Source organism: Dermochelys coriacea, chromosome 11 (genome assembly GCF_009764565.3).
Source record: "Dermochelys coriacea isolate rDerCor1 chromosome 11, rDerCor1.pri.v4, whole genome shotgun sequence".
NCBI classification, from domain to species: domain Eukaryota; kingdom Metazoa; phylum Chordata; order Testudines; family Dermochelyidae; genus Dermochelys; species Dermochelys coriacea.
In genome coordinates this window covers 38,417,654-38,429,621 of record NC_050078.2, presented here as the reverse complement: position 1 = coordinate 38,429,621, position 11,968 = coordinate 38,417,654, and the positions used below count along the sequence as shown (strand labels likewise).

Here is an 11,968-nt window from a genome sequence, read left to right as displayed (position 1 = left end):
ATGAAAGCTATTTAAATGCAATTTAGCATTGTATAATCACTATGATTCTAAATTACTTTTTCAGACGTTCATATGGCATGTGTGACAATGATTCTTTGTTTGATTTACAAGACCAACAAACATCTGAATCTCTCAAATCTACTATATTTGTTACTGTCATCCAAAAGATTGCACTATAGAATCTGAAACAGGCTTGTGTCATGAGATAAGCTAAAAGCCTTGTTCATTCTTTCCCATTCCCCCCCATACACACACTTTTTAATAGCCAAATATTCAGTTTTCAACGTAATCATAGTTTTGATCTTTTGAGGGAGTAATTGATTTTATTGCAATAAAAATCATTGCAGGATATTCAACCACAGACATTTGTTAATACTAAACAATGCAAAATCTCACCATGTCCAGGTGATTATTTGTAATCAGTCTGAATATATTTGTTCTAGTCTTGCTGGAGTTGGTTGAGGAATTGACATCTCTGCCTATAATATGATTTAGGCAACGTAAGAGTGATGCTAACAGAAAATATATACTGGAATTCAGCTGTGAGGAGTAAGATAAATTTAGCCCTCGGTAACGTTTTTGACTTTTATTAATTGCAATATGCATTTTGTTGCATTTATGTATTTGTACATGTCTTGGGGCTATTCCTTATGGCATAAAAGTGGCATCTCTTGAATGATATTAATGAGAACTTGAAACCAAGCTAGGAAGTTTTGGATTAAGTACCGCCAATGCATTTACATATATCAAGTTATCATAAATCAATAGCTTGTTTTCCTTAACTCCATTCCCCTACCATCACCACTCCCAGAATGTTTGTTCTCTCTACATTTATTTCCACGCAGTAGTTGTAGTGAGAACACCCTGATCTGATTCTATGTTGCACTAGAAAGTAAACTGTTTTCCTAACCAATCAGTACTATTTAGTGCAGTTCTATTCAGAAAAAAATGATTGCAAAATAACATATAGGGTCAACATTTATTGTTTTGCAATAATTGTTTGAAATTTACTTAATCTACAAGCAAGAAGACTTTTCTGTCTTCTAATGTACAGCCCTGCAAATTTAACTTGGGACTTGTGAATCAAACTGTATTTATTCCTTTTTATGCATCATCACCAGTGTCAGGTTCCTTCCCCACTCTTGGGGTTCAGATTTGGGGACCTCCATGCAAGATCCCTTAAGCTTATTTTTACCAGCTTTGGTTAAAAACTTTCCCAAGGCACAAATTCCACCTTGTCCTTGAACAGGAACACCTCTTTCCATTTTGTAGACTGTTCCATCTTATGGACACCTCCAATCTCACAGCATCCCTATGGTGACTACAGCAATTGCCTATATGGAAAAGTGCTACTGTAGAGCAGTAGTATCTAGAGCTGATTAGAAAATGCTAAGAACTTGCTGAGAAAAAACTCAAAAGCAATGCACAATTGTCATCTTGCTAAAAGCAATATTAATGGAAATCTTCAATTTTCATTTTCATCAAAAAATGTTTGCATCTTGTGGTTCCTTGCTCTTCAGGACATGTGACTCAGTCATGTGGTCCTATTCTTTCCCTGTTCCAATGGACAGACTCCCTTGCTGCCTAGTGTTTTGCAACCCTGGACATTCCTCTCCTGCTAGTAGCTGGAACTTGCAGTCCTGACTGGTGGCTTTGGTTTTTGCATCCATCTCCTGTTTTCTCTCTCCCTCCTCCTGAGTAGCAGCATCTCCTATTATAGGCAGCTGTGCTGACTTTTTCCTCATTTCCCTCTGCCTCTGCAGGCCTTCAACAATGAACACCCTAGATATAGGGTAGAAATAGTTAGAAAGCAGGGGAAAAGCCAGCATCCTATGCCCACTGTGTCTCCATAGACTACTAGTGATCCAAGAAGCCCAATTTGGGAACAACTGCCTTTATATTTGGCCACTGTTGCTGCTTCACCCTTACCTTACTACACCACAGATGCTGTCTGTATTTTATAGACTGTAACCTATCTGATCTACATATGTAAGTGAAAATATTCACATGTGCTATTCTCCATGATTTGTTTGTTTGAAAGGTATTATACAACTTACTTTAAAGTTCACTTTTTGAAGCAGTATTCAGCCCAGTTGGCACCAGAGATGTTTAGTTAAACAAATCTCCTGTTCTGTGATTTTTGGATGGGAGAGGGTAGAACAGAGAAGAGTGATATAAGATTGATTGGCCTATATCTGAGCTGGAAAGGGAAAACATGACCAGAGGGCAGTAGTTAACATTGAAAATCCATAAGCATTTTACTTTGCTTACTGGCGTGGCAGGTTCAGCAGTCAAGTGCCCCTATCGGTTGGTCGAAATAGTCTAGTGTACTTATAGGAGCTGGTTGTGTCGTGGGATTTAACAGAAAATAAAATTAAGCTTGTTTCACATGACCCTTCCTCCATTACAATGCTCCTACAGTAGAAAAGTAGTGGCATGTTTCTTCACCTGAAATGCCAAGAAACCAAGCCCTCTCCATTGTGAATGAGGTAGTGGTGTTGTTGATCACAGGGTTATTCTCATGACAAAGCATAGATGCCTAAACCCTTTGAAGTTATTTTGAGCCTTTTGTGTATTAGTTTCTTAGGTGACTTTTTTTTTTTTTTTTTTGTTATAGCCCACTAGGGCTAACCCCACGGCTGCCTCTTTCCTGCTCTTGAGGACAGATTTTGACAGCTAGAAGCTGAAGTGCACCCGGCCCATAATTAATACCCTTCCACATGCTCTGAAGGCGGGGGGCATGGTAGTTTGGGGACAGGTGCAGTGAGTCATTGCCCTTTGATGATAAACTCTGCAGCGGGCATCTTGACAGGCTCCCTGTAACTGGCCAGAACAGGTCCTATAGCCCCCCATGCAGTGAATTGGCGTTTTTAGAAGCTTAGGGCACTGGGCGGTTTATGGGCTGCTCCCCCCACCCACCTACTCCAGGGCCGGGTTTTGCTGGTGCTTGGGGCCGCCCGTTTCTAGGGGCAGCATTCCCCCCGCCCGCCTCCACCGGCGGCCCCGAGCGCGCCCCCGCTGCACCGCTTCCCCCTCCCCCCCCCGCTTGCCACGCGCCAAAAAGCGGGTTCACGCAGGGCAAGCCTCGGAGGGGGGAGACGAGCGGCGGCGCGCGGGGGGGAGGTGGTGGCGGGAGAACGGGCGGCGAGCTGGGGCGGGGAGCGGTTCCTCTACCCCTCCCCCCCCCCCAGTCACTTCCTGCGCTGCCCGCTCCGCCTGCTCCCCCTGAACGCGCTGCTGCTCCCCCGCCTCAGAGGGAGGGGGGGAGAAGCGGAGCGGCGGCGAGCTGTGGCGGGCGGGAAGCCACGGACAGCGGGGGGAGGGGAACGAGGCGCGCCGGCGGGAGGAGGCGGGGCCGGGGATTTGGGGAAGGGGCGGAGCCAGGGGCGAGGGAGGGGGGGCCGCGGGGGAAAAAGCAGGGGGCGGCAAAATTCCTCGAGCCGGCCCTGCCGTTCTGCTCTTGCACTGTGGCTACGTGGGGACTCTTGCTTTTCGACCACGGCCTCGCCCTTCGCGGTGGTTTTTTGTCTCATGGGGAAATGGAACCTGATGAAGTGAGCTGTAGCTCACGAAAGCTTATGCTCTAATAAATTTGTTAGTCTCTAAGGTGCCCCAAGTCCTCCTTTTCTTTTTGTGCTGCAGTTTCACAAAAGGGAACAAAAAGAAAAGCAGTACTGGTGGCACCTTAGAGACTAACAAATTTATTAGAGCATAAGCTTTCGTGAGCGGTAGCTCACGAAAGCTTATGCTCTAATAAATTTGTTAGTCTCTAAGGTGCCACCAGTACTGCTTTTCTTTTTGCGAATACAGCCTAACACGGCTGCTCCCCTGAAACCTGACAAAAGGGAACGTGGCTGCATTGCCATTTTCCCGCCGGGGATGCATTGCCCTGTTTCTATGCTTCTAAGGCTGCTTAGATGGGCCCTCCCTTGCTACCATCTGAGGGACTCTCCCTCTCCTAGCATTGCACCCAAGTGAAGATCCTGCCCCTCCCTTACACCCAGGCCACCCGCTGATGACCTCCCGCATGATGTAGACTAGGCCAGCGCCAAATGGTTCTTGGGGTGCTTCCAAGTGTATTTAGTCAAATGCCATCGTCGTACAGAGAAGGGGCAATAAGAAGTAGGTCCGTGTAACCTCAATGTTCTAATTTTTAAAACCTTTTAGGGGGAAGCATGTAATAGTGATTTTGCACTAAGTTGGCTGGATCATTCTTTATATAAATTATTCTGGAAACGCGTCTGTGTCTGCTGCTTTGTATTTGTGCATTCCTAGTCCCCAGAGACTGAGTACTTTTACCGTATTCCTACTTGATGGGCTGGGGTATATGTGTGAGGGGCATGAGTTGGTATGTTAAAATGAACAGCCAATAACTATTTTTGCCAAATCCTGGCTTCTCTTCAGTTTGTTTTCCTTCAGATAAAATATAATATTTTTGTGTACAATGCTTAAAAAGTCTCACCAAAATCTGTGAATCATTTTGTAATATATTGCACTTAATTAACACAAGCTAATACTTTTTATAAGTAATTAAATCAATTGAAAATGTTGCACAACTCTCCCATCTGCTTGAAGCAACTGCTAAATTGCAGTACTATACAAATTAAAATATATACTGCTTACATCCTGCTCTTGTAAATATGTGCCAAGACTTGCACTGTATATATGGGGGTGTGTGTTTATATATAAATACAATGTAAATTACACACTGTAGGTATTCCTTAGGCTGGTCCATTAGTTTTATTCTAAAGTGTGGAAATGCTGAATCCAAGGAACAAGGGAGTAAACAATACTGGCTTTCAATGGCCAATTTAAGCAGCCATGGCATCAGCTGAACTTGTAACACTGAGATGTGCTATAGTTGGTTAGAATAAAATAGTGCTCTGGAAGTATGTTTACAAATGGATCCTGAGATGGCAAACATTGTGAGATTATGTTTTCTATCTGCAACATGTTGCACAGGGCCATTAACTCAACTGGAGTAAACAAACAGGAAAACAGCAAATGGTGGTATTAGCAGGTGATGGTATTAGAAATGTATGCATCCATTGAAGAAGTCACAAATTGTCTGTCAATTGAATCGCTGGCTGATTATATTTCTTTTTATACTGCACACCAGAGTCTTGCTTAGCTGATAGTTCTGCCAATATTAAAAGGATCAAAAGCTAAGATATGGTTAAAAGAGAAAAAATAAACACTTTAGAAACAAATCTTCTTCTTCTTTGAACAGTAAATGTAAACTTTCTTTAGAGAATCAAAACACTGGACTTTTTTTCATGACTATGTTTCTTTTAGATGGTTGGAAGCAATGCTTGACCATATACAGAAAGACCTGTGGGTGTAGCAAACCTTTGACATGGCTTCATTGAACTAGTAATTCACTAACAAAGTCTACAACAATGATGTAACTATTGGCAGTTGTTCCTGCACTTATAAATGTCAGAAATGCATTAAATATAGTCCACATAGAAAATACAGACCAGTAGTTATACAGAAACCCGAAGAAGAGCTTTGTGTAGATTGAAAGCTTGTCTCTCTCACTAACAGAACTTGGTCCAATAAGATATCATCTCACCCACCTTGTTGCACTAATATCCTGGGACCAACATGGCTACAGCAATGCAAACAGTAGTTACACTGTACAGATTTATCCTTCAACACTGTAGCCTTTTGCAGAGAGGCATTTCTCTATTGTCTGTTAGAGTGACTTATATAATATGGAGCAGAAACACCGACTCCCTCCTCAACTTTGCATCTCTTCCCAGAGGAGATGGGCACAATGATATTGGGCAGGGCTGGTACTGCTTTGTGCTAGTCCCACTGCCAGACCTAGAAATTTGCATGAGGCTGGGGAGGGCTGGAGGGAGGCAGAGGTCTATTCTCCCTTCACTCTGACCAGCCCTTTTCCACAGTCCCCCACTCTGCATCTTTGGTTCCTGAAGACAAAAATCTAGTTCTTTGTATGAGTTTGTATGAGTTGTATTTAGTTCTTTGTACATGTTCCTTTTTCTTTTACAAGGACCATGGAAGGCTCTTAGCTGTAAGTATATCCACCTGTTGCTAAGGTCTGAATTTTTGCATACACGTTTGCCATCACTTTGATGTTGTTAACTTACTACCCACTTTTCCTTCACAGAGCTGGCTGCTGCCATTGATGTAGTTGATCATAAGGTGCTGCAGACTTGTCTGTGGCATTTTGCAGGAATGGAGGATGAGGTTGACTGTAAGTAGCACCAGTCTTTCCTTTGAACATAAGAATGGCCGTATAGGGTCAGCCCAAAGGTCCATCTAGCCCAGTATCTTGTCTTCCGACAGTGGCCAGTGCCAGATGCCCCAGAGGGAATGAACAGAACAGGTAATCATCAGGTGATCCATTCCCTATAGCCCATTCCCAGCTTCTGGCAAATAGAGGCTAGGGACACCATCCCTGCCCATCCTGGCTAAGTGCCATTGATGGACCTATCCTCCATGAACTTATCTAGTTCTTTTTTGAACCCTGTTATAGTCTTGGGCTTCACAACATCCTCTGGCAAGGAGTTCCACAGGTTGACTGTGCGTTGTGTGAAAAAAATACTTCCTTTTGTTCATTTTAAACCTGCTTTCATTTGGTGATCCCCAGTTCTTCTGTTATGAGAAGGAGTAAATAACACTTCCTTATTGACTTTTTTCACACCAGTCATGATTTTAGAGACCTCTATCATATCCCCACTTGTCATCTCTTTTCCAAGATGAAAAATCCCATTCTTATTAATCACTTGTCATATTGAAGCCGTTCCATACCCCTAATAATTTTTGTTGCCCTTTTCTGAACCTTTTCCAATTCCAGTATCTTTTTTTGAGATGAGGCAACCACATCTGAATGCAGTACTCAAGATGTGGGTGTACCATGGATTTATATAAAGGCAATATGATATTTTCTGTTTTATTATTCATCCCTTTCTTAATGATTCCCAACATTCTGCTGGTTTTTTTGACTTCCGCTGCACATTGAGTGGATGTTTTCAGAGAACTATCCACAATGATTCAAGATCTCTTTCTTGAGTAGTAACAGCTAATTAAGACCCCATCATTTTATATGTATAGTTGGGATTATGTTTTCCAGTGTGCATTACTTTGCATTTATCAAAATTGAATTTCATCTGCCATTTTTCAGAGTAGCAGCCGTGTTAGTCTGTATTCGCAAAAAGAAAAGGAGTACTTGTGGCACCTTAGAGACTAACAAATTTATTAGAGCATAAGCTTTCGTGAGCTACAGCTCATGCATCCGATGAAGTGAGCTGTAGCTCACGAAAGCTTATGCTCTAATAAATTTGTTAGTCTCTAAGGTGCCACAAGTACTTCTTTTCTGTCTGCCATTTTGTTGCCCAGTCACCCAGTTTTGTGATTCCTTTCTGTAGCTCTTCGCAGTCAGCTTTGGACTTAACTATCTTGAGCAGTTTAGTATCATCTGCAAACTTTGCCACCTCACTGTTTACCCCTTTCTCCAGATCATTTATGAATAAGTTGAACGGGATTAGTCCTAGGCCTGACCCTTGGGGAACACCACTAGTTACTCCTCTCCATTCTGAAAATTTACCATTTATTCCTATCCTTTGTTCCCTGTGTTTTAACCAGTTCTCAATCCATGAAAGGATCTTCCCTTTTATCCCATGACAACTTAATTTATATAAGAGCCTTTGGTGAGGAACCTTGTCAAAGGCTTTCTGGAAATCTAAGTATACTATGTCCACTGAATCCCCCTTGTCCATGTTTGTTGACTCCCCTCAAAGAACTGTAATAGATTAGTAAAACATGATCTCCCTTAACAGAAACCATGTTGACTTCTGCGCAACAATTTATGTTCTATGTGTCTGACAGTTTTATTCTTTACTATTGAATTTTGTCAAATCTGCAGTGAAAGTGTTCTTAAAACGAATAACTTGCTTGGTTATCATACAGGACAGCTATGGCATGAAATATATGGCAGAATGCATGTAAAACAGAACAGGAGACGTACAATTCTCCCTCTCCCCCCCCCCAGAAGTTCAGTCACAAATTTAATTAATGCATTATTTTTAATACATGTTATCAGCATGGAAGCACGTGCCTTGGAATGTTAGCCAAAGCATGAAGGGGCATATGAATGTTTTGCATATCTGGTGTGTAAATACCTTGCAGTGTTGGCTACAAAGATGCCATGCGAATTCCTGTTCTCATTTTCAGGTTACATTGTAAATAAGAATCAGGCAGCATTATCTCCCTTAAATGTAAACACATTTCTTTCTCTTAGTACATTGACTAAACAAGAAATAGGACTGAGCGGATTTGTAGGCTGTAAAGCAGTGGTGTGCAACCTGCGGTCTGTCAGGGTAATTAAATGAGGATATTAATGAGGACTGGCAGGCCAGTTTGTTTACATTGACCATCCGCAGGCACAGCCGCCTGCAACTCTCAGTGGACATGGTTCGCTGTTCCTGGCCAATGGGAGCTGCGGGAAGCGCAGGGACGTGCTGACCACCACTTCTCGCCTCTCCTATTGGCTGGGAACGGCTAAACACAGTCACTGGAAGCTGCGGGCGGCCATGCCTGCAGACTATCAATGTACACAAACTGTCTCACAGCCCGCCAGTGGATTACCCTGATGGGCTACAGGTTGCCCACTGCTCTAAAGTTTTACATTGTTTTGTTTCTGAGTGCCATTATGTAACAAAAAAAAAATCTACATTTGTAAGTTTCACTTTCATGCTAAAGAGATCGCACTACAGTACGTGTATATGGTGAATTGAAAAATACTGTTTCTTTTGTTTATCATTTTTACATTGCAAATACTTGTAATACAAAATAATAATAAAGTGAGCACAGTACACTTTGTATTCTGTTGTAATTGAAATCAATATATTTGAAAATGTAGAAGAACATCCAAAAATATTGAATAAACTTAAATTGGTATTCTATTGTTTAATAGTGCAATTAAAATGGTGAATAATCACAGTTAATTTTTTTAATCATGATTAATTTTTTTGAGTTAATCGCGTAAGTTAACTGTGATTAATCGGCAGCCCTACTTAAGAGCCTTTGGTGAGGGACCTTGTCAAAGGCTTTCTGAAAATCTAAGTACACTATATCTATTGGATCCCCCTTGTCCACATGCTTGTTGACCCTCCTAGAGAATTCTAGTAGATTGGTGAGGCATGATTCCCTTTTTAAAAACCATGTTGACTCTTCCCCAACAAATTATGTTCATCTATGTGTCTGACAATTTTGTTCTTTATTGTAGTTTCAACCAGTATACCTGGTACTGACGTCAAGTTTTCAGGCCTGTAATTGCCAGGATCACCTCTGGATCCCTTTTTAAAAATTGGCATCATATTAGCTATCCTCCAATCATTTGGTACAGAAGCTGATTTAAATGATAGGTTACAAACCACAGTTAGTAGTTCTGCAATTTCACATTTGAGTTTGTTCAGAACTCTTGGGTGAATACCATCTCGTCCTGGTGACTTATTACTGTTTAGTTTATTGATTTGTTCCAAAACCTTCTCTAATTACACCTCAATCTGAGGACAGTTCCTCAGATTTGTCACCTAAAAAGAATGGCTCAGGTTTGGGAATTTCTCTCACATCCTCAGCCATGAAGACCGATGCAAAGAATTCATTTAGTTTCTTCGCAATGGCCTTATTGTCCTTTAATGCTCCACTGGTTGTTTAGCAGGCTTCCCGCTTAAAAAAAAAATTGCTATTACTTTTTGAGTCTTGGGCTAACCATTCTTCAAATTCTTTTTTGGCCTTCCTAATTATATTTTTACACTTCATTTGCCAGAGTTTATACTCCTTTCTTTTTTCCTCATTAGGATTTAACTTCCACTTTTTAAAGGATGCCTTTTTGTCTTTCACCGCTTCTTTTACTTTGTTGTTTAGCCATGGTGGCACTTTTTTGGTTCTCTTACTATGTTTTTTAATTTGGGGTATATATTTAAGTTGAGCATCTATTATGGTGTCTTTAAAACATTTCCGTGCAGCTTTCAGGGATTTCACTTTTGGTGGTCGCAAAAAGAAAAGGAGTACTTGTGGCACCTTAGAGACTAACAAATTTATTAGAGCATAAGCTTTCGTGAGCTACAGCTCACTTCATCGGATGCATGGATGCATGAAGTGAGCTGTAGCTCACAAAAGCTTATGCTCTAATAAATTTGTTAGTCTCTAAGGTACCACAAGTACTCCTTTTCTTTTTGCGAATACAGACTAACACGGCTGCTACTCTGAAACTTTTGGTGTTGTACCTTTATTTGTTTAACTAGCGTCTTCATTTTTGTGTAGTCCCCCTTTCTGAAATTAAATGCTACAGTGTTGGGCCACTGTGGTGTTTTCCACACCACAGAGATGTTAAATTTATATTATGGTCACTATTACCAAGCGGTCCAGCTATATTCACCTCTTGGACCAGATCCTGTGTTCCACTTAGGATTAAATCAAGAATTGCCTTTCCTCTTGTGGGTTTCAGGACTAACTGCTCCAGGAAGCAGTCATTTAAGGTGTCAAGAAACTTTATTTCTGCATCCTATCCTTAGGTGACATGTACCCAGTCAATATGGGGATAGCTGAAATCCCCCATTATTGTTGAGTTTTTTATTTTTATAGCCTCTCTAATCTCCCTGAGCATTTCACAGTCACTATCACTATCCTGGTCAGGTGGTCAGTAATATATCCCTACTGATGTATTCTTATTATTAGAGCATGGAATTACTATCCGTAGAGTTTCTATGGTACAGTTTGGTTCATTTAAGATTTTTGCTTAATTTGATTCTAGGTTGTCTTTCACATATTATGCCACCCCCCAGCACCAGCACAACCTATTCTGTCCTTCTGATATATTTTGTACCCTGGTATTACTGTGTCCCATTGATTATTCTCATTCCACCAAGTTTTTGTGATGCCTATTATTTTAATATCCTCATTTAATACAAGGCACTCTAGTTCACCCATCTTATTACAGTATTTAGACTTCTAGCCTTGAGTATATAAGCATTTTAAAAACTTGTCACTTTTTAGCCGTCTGTCTATACTTACATGATGTAATTGAATGGGACATTTTAATTTGACTGTTTCTCAACAGATCCTACCCATATTTTATCATCTTCCATCCCCTCCTCTTTACTAAGACATAGAGAATCTCCATTAATAGATTCGGACAGAGGTATCCTTTAGGGGAGGATCATGTGCTCCTCCGCACCTGTTGGCTTTCCCCAAGCCCTTAGTTTAAAAACTGCTCTATGACTTTTTTAATGTTAAGCGCCAGAAATCTGGTTCCATTTTGGTTTAGGTGGAGCCCATCCCTCCTGTACAGGCTCCCCCTTTCCCAAAAGTTTCCCCAGTTCCTAATAAATCTAAACTCCTCCTCCCTACATCATCGTCTCCTCCATGCATGTTCTGCCTGTCTGACTGGCCCTGTGTGTGGAACTGGAAGCATTGAAGAGAATGCTACCCTATCCTTCCCTATGTCATTGGCACCTACATGTGCCACGAGCACCGGCTGCTCCCGAGGACCACACATAAGTCTATCTAGATGTCTCAAGAGCTTCGCAACCTTCGCACCAGGCAGGCAAATCACCATGCGGTTCTCCCGGTCATCGCAAACCCAGCTATCTCTGGTTTCAGAGTAGCAGCCATGTTAGTCTGTATTCGCAAAAAGAAAAGGAGTACTTGTGGCACCTTAGAGACTAACAAATTTATTTGAGCATAAGCTTTCGTGAGCTACAACTCACTTCATCGGATGCATTCAGTGGAAAATACAGTGGGAAGATTTATATACATAGAGAACGTGAAACAATGGGTGTTACCGTACACACTGTAACCAGAGTGATCACTTAAGGGGAGCTATTACCAGCAGGAGGGTGGGGGTGGGGGGGACCTTTTGTAGTGATAATCAAGGTGGGCCATTTCCAGCAGTTGACAAGAACGTCTGAGAACAGTAGGGGGTGGGGGGGATAAA

General features: G+C 41.6%; 1 protein-coding gene across 1 annotated transcript in view; it reads right to left on the bottom strand.

The window, feature by feature from the left end:
• Window positions 1-1,667: 1,667 nt before the first annotated feature.
• Window positions 1,668-11,968, bottom strand: part of B3GALT1 (beta-1,3-galactosyltransferase 1) — a 400,481-nt gene continuing 390,180 nt past the window's right edge. The window contains exon 4 of the transcript XR_006277973.1: window positions 1,668-1,782. The gene's annotated coding sequence lies outside the window, so the exon portion shown is untranslated. The remainder of the gene's footprint in view (window positions 1,783-11,968) is intronic.